This window comes from Amaranthus tricolor, chromosome 2, assembly GCF_026212465.1.
Source record: "Amaranthus tricolor cultivar Red isolate AtriRed21 chromosome 2, ASM2621246v1, whole genome shotgun sequence".
NCBI classification, from domain to species: Eukaryota; Viridiplantae; Streptophyta; class Magnoliopsida; order Caryophyllales; family Amaranthaceae; genus Amaranthus; species Amaranthus tricolor.
In genome coordinates this window covers 31668751-31678884 of record NC_080048.1, presented here as the reverse complement: position 1 = coordinate 31678884, position 10134 = coordinate 31668751, and the positions used below count along the sequence as shown (strand labels likewise).

Below are 10134 nucleotides of genomic sequence, written 5' to 3'. Positions count from 1 at the left end.
TTGATAATGAAATGCCATTACTTAATCTATTACAAAATGCAATTGTCAAAAGCAATCTTCTGTTGGATATTGTAATGTTTGCTCAATGTTGATTAGCCAATACATTTTGATAAACACAGGTGACCTAAACCAGGGTGTTAATTTCATAAATTTCCCTTTCCCTGATTCTATTCATGGGATTCAGTATGTTGATTAGCCAATACTATCTATTTATCATTGTTGTCGAATGTAAAAGCCTATATTTATGGTCATTGATTAGCATGTACAAAGCGGTCCACCGCATATGGTCATCAATTTTGCACAAAACTACCATACTCTCACTATGGCATGATATTTATCTCATAATGTTAACTATGAACTAATCCAAATACATGAACTAATCCAAACTTGTCCTTCTATTACTATTTTCTTATAAATAATGACACATCAGAATCATAGTTTAATGTATATTTTTTGGGACAGTTAATTATAATTTACCTCTAAAAAGACACCTCGACACCAGCGACAATCAACTTTTTGATAAATCTAATAATTCCTACCTCAATTTCAAAAGATTGCAACTACATTTAATCCACCAAAAATAGCATAAACATTTAAAATTTGGTAAATTAAATTTTCACATTTGTCTCAAAACTTGAGCAATAGCCCATTTTAACTACCAATTGTTTCAATTTAAACTCATAAATGCAAAAATGCAATTCACAATTTAATACAAGACCAAGTGAAAACGATGCTATAATAGAGTTCAAACAATATGTTTTAAACTCCAATATCACCAAGATCGAGGGTATAAAGTCTTGTAATGAATAAATTACACTTTCAATGAAAACAATATTTGTAAGAGACAAATGCAATAAAAATGACACATGATTTATGAGGTTCACCCAATTTTGGCTACATTCTCGGAGGTGTGTAATATCTCACTTATTTATCACAATGTAGTTTAAAGAACTCTCAAATTGGAGAATTGCAATGGAGAAGAGATATAGGCTATGTGTTTTAGGCTTGGATATTTTGGATAAGCATATGAGCTCCCTATTTACAGGGCTAATTACATTTAATGAGATTCAACACTTAAATCTAAGATTTAAATATATAATAACCAACCTCAAGAAGTTCAAGAGACAAAAAACAACATTCAAAGTGAACCAAGTCAACCTGCTTGTTCGAGCCACACAAGTGCTCGTTCGAGCAGGCTCTTTAAGCAACATTCTATTTACATTCTTCAAGGTGCTCATCCTAGCTATGTATCTGCTTTTTCAAGCACACCCACTGTAACACCATTGAATTTCTTACCCCTAATACGGAACCAAGACTGCAAAGGACGGGAGAAAATTCGGGTGTTACATTAAAATAAAATAAATAAAATAATAATAAACTTTAAAAATGTGAGTTGAAATTTCGGCAGGAATTCAACTAAAATCGAGGGTGTGATGGAATATAAAACACAATAAAATAACTAAACTCATCCAAGGCATCATCGCTTTTAAAATCTCGTACCACGACGGTATGATTCATCGTCGGCTCCTCAAATACTCATGGCAAGCATGGATTGTGGTTCCAGTGTCGACGCTTGAGTTCTAAAACAAAATAATAAAATACTTTAAACAATACAAAGCCATAACCTACGCAGCAAAAAATTTAAATAATACAAAGGAGGACACAAGGCCTCATATGATATACAGACAAAGTTTGCAAAAGACATAAGAACTACAAAATCAAAAGACGTTTGCATAACACGAGTTATGCTTTGCACTACACACTCCCCCAAAGCAATGCAAAAGATGCTCCAGATACCTGGTACGCCAGTCTATGATCTTCCTGCTGCTCAACATTAGACCAAAGGCTAATGTATCATAGCAGAACAATCATAGAAAGTTGTAAAATAATCAAACATAAACACAAACACGTACACGTTAGTAACTAACACCAAATATAATAAGGCCAACATACTAGATATCATTATGTTATACCACGATATAAATATGATTTCATAACACACAAGCACAACTAGTGACCATTTATCATCCATTTATACTTGTTAATCTCATTTTTTCCTTTCCAACCCGAACAATGCGTTCCTAGGTGGAATGTAAGTCTTAACACTCCTCTTTTAGAAAACATAAACTCTGATACACGCGTAGTGTTAACTCATTTAACGGCACCAACAGGCTACTAAACGCTTGACCTTAAAAAGCTTGTTTACCTTAAAGTAAATATAATCATAATATATCCTTGGGATTCTTAACTCCCATAAGGTATCTTAACATAGGCGTAATCTTTTTATGAAGGAAAACCCTTGGAGTTCGCAAGACCCACAGGGCACTTCTCATTATAAATCTTGTACCAATGAATAAACTCTCTATCAATGAGAACCTTGCGGTTTGTCAGATCCACCAATAACTCAAACATACTCTTGCAATCAATGAGAAACATGGGGTTTGCAAGACCCACCGGTAACTCAAATATACTCTTGCTATCAATAAGAACCATGGGGTTTGCAAGACCCACTGGTAACTCAAATATACACTTGGTATCAATGAGAACCATGGGGTTTACAAGACCCACCGGTAACTTAAATGTACTCTTTCTATCAATGAGAACCATGGGGTTTTCAAGACCTACTAGTAACTCAAATATACTCTTTCTATCAATGAGAACCATGGGGTTTGCAAGACCCACTGGTAACTCAAATATGCTTTTTCTTTCAATGAGAACCATGGGGTTTGCAAGACCCATCGGTAACTCAAATATACTTTTGCTTTCAATGAGAACCATGGGGTATGCAAGACCCACCGGTTACTTAAACATACTTTTACTTTTAATGAGAACCATAGGGTTTGCAAGATCCACCTATAACTCAAACATAAACTCAAACTCATATATAAGGGAATTATTCCGACTCCAAGTAAACATAATGAAATTCTATCAATAAGGGAACTGTGCTCAATATCTAATAATAACTTAGTTCTCCACGTCTATACCATTCTAAGTTCAAGAGATACACCGTACCATCAATAGCTATTCATGTATAAGGCTTACTCTAGTACTTCATATTTATAATACAATGCATAAAGTCGCAAATATTGATAATACTTTGAAACATAAGCATATAAGAGTTTGTTTCCACGTGTGCGTACTTGTAATTGCAACTACAAGACAAAAAGTTATCACAACCATCAAATATGAGGTTCTTAAGCTTCTCTTATGAACTGAGCACCTATGCACGTTCAAAGTATGACTAATATGTCTACTTAACCTCATATAAGAGTCACTTACTCTAAAAGAAAGTACTCTACTACCATTAGAGCGTGTTCTAGTTCATGCTATCAAGCTAATTAGCCAAATGCAACAGTTTCAATTCTAGGTTTGCTTACTACTACACCAATTATTCTAATCTAATCACAACATACACTTTTCACACTATATTTACGACAAAGTATGTTCTAAGGAACAAAACTTAACTATATATATTGCATTGCCATATTACTATGAATTAGTAGACATAAGATTAAATAGAATAATGTATTACATACAATAGAGACAATACCCAAGGTAGTAAGAGTAATGACATGAAATTCATTTCACCACATTATTCAAGGTTCATAGAGACTACATGAAATTACTTGTATCGCTCACAGCATCAAGAATCTCTTTTTTTTGTACCAAGACTATACAACTTACAACAACGATTAGTTTAGGTAATAATGACAATTAATTTAATTCTAAAGTGCAATGAAAATAATGTCGACTCATAACAAGAACCGCAAAAGCCCATTATCAACTCTTAGTAATCAAATAAAATTAATTAACAATCACTATTAACTAACACCTCTTAATGGTATTAAGAATATAAACCACCATTAACAAAAATAATAATGACAATTAACAATCAGTTTTTATGACCAAGAATCCTAACCATTACTAATAACTAATATTATCACCATTCATCAATAATGTCATATACATAAAGCTTGTACAAGATTTTTCAATTAATAAAACACCATCCAAACCCCAAAAGTAGTACATACTACTTTTAAATTCATCCTAATATAAACCCTAACTTAATCATGTTCAAATCACACTTTTTAACACTTACCCACTATAAATTCTATTAAGATAACTTAATTTAAGCTAAGATTCATGAATTTACCCCAAACTTTATGATTAAAGCAATAAATTAATAAGAAAGAGAAGCTCACAAAAATGGGGAAAGAAAAGAGGAGGTGGAGGCATGTGTGGTTGGCCGGAGGTGGTTGCTGCTGGTAGTTGATTCACGGTGTTTAAGAAGAGAGGTGAAGAAGAGAGAGGGGAAATGGAGTATGAGGAAGATCAATGATTTTAGGTTCTTTTCTTTCTTTCTATTCGGTTCTATTCTATTTTTCCTAATTCAAAGTTCTAACCCATTTCCATAATTATATATTTACTTACAAGCTCAAATTAAGACAACTTTTAATATGCTAGCAAAATTTTGAATTACAAGTATAAGTTTAAATTAAACATCTTTATTTGAGTAATTATAAATATACTCTTAATATAAATATTTAGGCATTCATATACAATTATAAATAATCGATAAGCTAATTCAAAATAATTATTAAAATAAAAAAATCTCTAAAACATATTATTACAAATAAATAATGACGTAATTAAATGGCGGGATGTTACACCCACAGCAGCAACTACTGACCTCTGAACACATAGCTCGTTCAAGGCCCTGTGTTTTTCTTGGATACCTCATTCAAGGCACTTTGATAGAAGCATAAAACTCTTGACATTCCTCATTAAACATCGTTTATCATGCTCCATAATTCTTGTGTTTAAGTCACTTTTAAATGCTCCATAACTTCATGCATCTAACACACTTTAAACATCATCATCAACACACACTTAATCACCCCATTTATAGGATTCCTTCTCTACGCACACTTATAACTAATATAATTTATTTGGTGCACTCAAGTCACCATTATTACTACCACTAAGAGATGGTTAAACAAGCGTAGTAAAAAATAAAGAGTAAAACATTTAGAAACGATATGTATTGCAATCGATATCTCAAGCCATACATCTCACAATTGAGATCTCACAAATGTTTACCTTCATTAATGGATTCAATAATACAATAATAAATAAACTCTCATACTTGAGAACAACCTCTTAAACCATACATCTCACAATTGAGATCTCATAATACTAATACATAGAAGAATACTTTCAACTATCTTACAATGTAGGAGCCTTCTCACTATATGTGTTGACTCAATTAGGAACGGGAATAATAAATAAATGCAACAAATTAATTTAAATACATTAACAAAAAAACAAAAATCAAAATTTATTAGTTAACGTAGGCTGACTTTGGTTTGGGAACAGTGCGCTGTTTCCAGAATCCAGTTTTGCTAGAACATCCAACTTAGGAACAGTAGACCTGCTGTCTCCATTTTACATCCCAAGTGATAAATTCTTCTAACATCTCTTGAATCCTTTTGACATGTATATTCCCACGAACAAAGCCATAGGTACTATCAACGATCATAACTATAATCGGATATCGACCTGCACACAATCTCTAAACACATATTTGCTTAAGTGTAGTCATCATCAAAACTCAAGAGGTCCAACAAATTTCCCCTTTTGATGATGACAAACTTTTAAACAAACTTAAACACAATAGAGTAAACCAATGTTGAAGAGCATGTTAGAGATCAAAACAACTCTTCTTAACTTAGTAAATATAATTCACCAAGCATATCTTGAATCAAATTACTCTAAAAATAAACATAACAAAAACTCATACAACTTCAGCATAAAACTTTAAACAATGATGTAAAATGATCAGAGCTTAAAAGAAACTTAAAAACAGAACAGATACATCCAAAACAAGCATCATGTATAATCAAATCATAATCAGAGCTTCAATGTATAAACAATAAAATCAGAGCTCAGCAATGAATCAATGAATCATAACCTTAATCCTTATGCCCAACATAATAGATTTAATCAGAGCTAAACATATTCAAGCATTATTTAAGTTTGTGTCAAATATTCCCCCTTTTGACATCATTCAAAAAGAATTGGAGCAATCAAACCACAGCACTACGCATATAGACATAGTCAAAGAGAGAATAAGGATGCACAAAGTAAAAAGCAGTAACAATGAATGCAAACAAGATCAGCTATGATCAATCGTCACAGATAGTTAGTAGCATAAAGGAAAATGTAGGTCATAGTATGAATTAATACAAACAGTACCCCAGCTGGTACAAATCAAAAGCAAGAAAAGATTGTTTGATAATAGTGATGGTTGCAACAAAAAAAATATGATGATTATCAGGGGAAATTAAGATGCAGGAGCTTCTTCATCTATATATTCTGTTTCCACCTCTACTGTGTCGAGCTTGGCCCCCAAACGTGCTTCCATTTGGTCCATTTGAGCAGAGAGTGAGGCTATGGAGACACGAATTTCATCCTTAAAAACAAGAAAGCTTGTCTGCAATTCTGTGAGTTTTAGGAGAATGGAGGATAGAGGGGCTATAGGAACTGTAGTGTCACCTAAATCTTGATTTGGTGATGGGTGTACTGGTGGTGGTGATGATGGTATATGTGACTTTGGTGGTGAAGATGGTTGTATTGGTGACTGTGTGGCAGGTTTAGGTGAGGAAGGATGGCTTGGTTCAGCTGTTGTGTATGAGGCTGAGTCATCATCAATAATAACAACAGGTTTCTTTCCTTTGGAAGCTAGCCTACGACTCTTCCTAATGTTTGAACCAGGCAAAGAACTCTCCTCATCTTTTTCTTCTTCTTCCTCCACAGTATCCTTCACAGGTTCCTTCTCAACTTCCCCCTTACAAGAATTTTCCTTCTGTTCCTCCTCAGAATGCTCCTCTGCCTTCTCAGTGGCAGAGGGAACAGGCTCTTGTTCCTCCTTATTTACTTCCTCCTCCTTAACATTTTCTTCATTTTCTTCTTCATTTGTGCCCTCAGATTGTTCAGAGATATTCTCAAGGGTCCCTTTTGCATTTAATCTAAGATGCAAGTTGTTCAAACACTTAACACCTACTTTGTTATTTGGACCCATGGGATAATTTGGACCATCAAGAGGAACACCCAACTTCATAAATATCCATGTTAACAATCCACCATATCCTAACACATTACGCTTAAAAATACAATCATCAAAGAGGGAAAATTAATCTTGATGTTATTAGCCATACAATATATTAACATAGCATCCCTTAAACTAACCTCACTTCTTTTAGATGTGCGAGGCAGAATAAATCGTCTTGCTATATTGTATAACAGCTTGTGCATTGGTGACAGCACATTGTGACTAACCTTTCCTCTTTTCTCTTTTATCCCTAGAAACTTCCAAACTACCTTTTCATTTATCTCAGAAAAATTGATTTTTGATCCAACAACATATATATCAAATCCAGTGGAGGGGACACCTAACCACCCTCCTAAAATAAAACTATTAAATTCAATTTTAATCCCCTTAACAACACTAGTACAAACGCCATGGTCAAAAGAAAAATTTGAAATAAACTCGCGCATCAAGTTGGGATATATTGGATTACAGCAGTGTTCAGTCATTAATGATTCCCAAAATTGATTTTGCAAAATGGCGTGAAATTGAGGAAAGAAATTGGATTCATACCATTGTTTATCAAAACCGAAACCAACATTCATCTCTTTAGATAGCTCTTCAGCACTTACTTGAACATCAACTTTTGCCCTTTTTGAAGATGATTTCTTTACTGTAGAGTCCCTCTCTCTCTTTTTGGTTTCATGCACTCCAGAGGCAACTGGGGTTTCCTGTTGCTTTCTTGATGAGGACTCAGTTTCGGTAATGAGAGGTGTTGGATGGATGATTTGTAGAGGTTTAGGTTGCTTCATTTTTGGTGTTTGATTCTTAGTTTTCATGGTGATTTGAAGAATCAAGAAAAAGAAAAAGCAAGAATGAAGTAATGAAATGCAATTGAAGGCGGTTTTGAAATGCAGTGAGATGAAGATGGTTTTGAGAGTGAAATTGAAGATGAAATGATGGATTTAACGTGAGAGAGTGGCTTTAATAAGTGTGAGGTGACAGTTATTTTTTAATGAATTTGGTGCTTCATTGTCCTTGTTTATGTATATGGGCATAGAGAATGACATGGAAACAGATAAAATGGAAAATGCATCTCCTACTTAAAAAAATTGCTGGGAAAAATATATATATTGAATATAATGAAAATTTTTTATGAAAATGAAAAATAAATGAAAATTTTATGCTACTATAATCTGATCAAATCAAACAAGCAATCATATGAGCATTCACAGTATATACTTTTAAATGGTGCGTACCTGATCCTTTCGATAATCGATTTTTCAATCAAGATTTTGTGGTTGATCGACCTTTTCAATTTTCATTCTGTCTTTAAGGATCACATATGTCACTCACTTCAATGCAGCTTGATCATGCCAAGTTTCAATCTCATTTTTTCATGTTGTTCCCTTGGAAGCGGTTTAGTCATGATATCTGCTATTTGCTCGTTGGTGTTTACATGCTTTAAAATAATATTTTTATTTTCAACATTATCCTTAAGAAAATGATGCCTAATGTGTATGTGTTTTACTCTTGAATGATGCACTGGATCTTTAGATATGCATATGGCACTGGTATTATCACAATAAATAGGAACACATTCAAACTTAATACCAAAATCTCTTAGCTGCTGCTTTATCCATAGCATTTGGGAACAGCAAGCTGCTGCTGCTACGTATTCAGCTTCGGAAGTGGATAATGCAACAGTGTTTTGTTTCTTGGAACTCCATGAAACTAAACATGAGCCAAGAAATTGTACCATACCTGATGTACTTTTTCTATTAACTAGATCACCTGCATAATCTGCATCACTAAAACCTTTCAAATCATAAACATCACTTTTAGGATAAAATAAGGATAAGTCGTCTGTTCCCTTCAAATATACGTTTTTTCTCAATGCATGCGCTTAGGAACAACCGAGTTCATTATCTATTTATAAAAAATAAAATCTCTGAAAATAGAAAAATATTCCAATCCATTATTCCCTGTCAAAAGATCATGGGAATGATGTGGAATAAACTACCAAACGGTTATTTCCACAAGCCTTGAGTAAATCAAACATACGGTTAAAGCAATAGTAACCGCTGTTCCCTAATAATAACCGTTGTTCCTTTAAGCAGCAGTTTCTTCAGCAGTTCCTGTTCCAGTACTAACTGCTGGAACGTTTTTGCTATTTTTAGAAACGGTTATACTTAATAAAACTAGACATGATAACCTATTATCAAAAGTAAAGACCGGTTAAAAATAATAGCTAAGACCCATTCAACAACCGCTATTTCTATTTTTAGTAAATCCATTATTTACTAAATATAGATCCTAAAATAAAGGATTATTTTTAGAAAACCACACGTAAAGGATTTTTAGAAAAGCTTTTTTGCCAATTAACTATAATAAATAAATGCAACAAATTAATTTAAATACATTAACAAAAAAACAAAAATCAGAATTTATTAGTTAACATAGGCTGACTTTGGTTTGGGAACAGTGCGCTGTTTCTAGAATCCAGTTTTGCTAGAACATCCAACTTAGGAACAGTAGACCTGCTGTCTCCATTTTACATCCCAAGTGATAAACTCTTCTAACATCTCTTGAATCTTTTTGACACGTATATTCCCACGAACAAAGCCATAGGTACTATCAACGATCATAACTATAATCGGATATCGACCTGTACACAATCTCTAAACACATATTTGCTTAAGTGTAGTCATCATCAAAACTCAAGAGGTCCAACAATATGTTTATGTGTATTGTGGTAATTTGATTCTAAGAATGATGTACCTTATATAGAGACTTATACATTATTTTAGAATCCTCACTTAACTTACCATCAATAACACATTAACATCCAGCACTTTACATAGCAATAAACTCTATAATGATGTATGACAATAAGACCATATTAAAGCTCACCATTATACCTAGTTTAATTGCCCCTTAAATACATCATTAAGTGACATATTAACTCACCCATAAATTAGCAATTAATTATATATTTAATTGCCTTTTATTGCATCCTTAATGTTGCTCTCAATATGATGTGCTTT

At 33.2% G+C, this 10134-nt stretch overlaps 1 long non-coding RNA gene across 1 annotated transcript; it reads right to left on the bottom strand.

The window, feature by feature from the left end:
* Nucleotides 1–67: 67 nt before the first annotated feature.
* LOC130805183 (uncharacterized) lies at nt 68–4385 on the bottom strand. The gene is made up of 3 exons (XR_009040152.1): nt 4203–4385; nt 1501–1846; nt 68–1315 (listed from the first exon to the last, which is right to left on the bottom strand). It is a non-coding gene; the product is annotated as an uncharacterized LOC130805183 (long non-coding RNA).
* Nucleotides 4386–10134: the final 5749 nt, after the last annotated feature.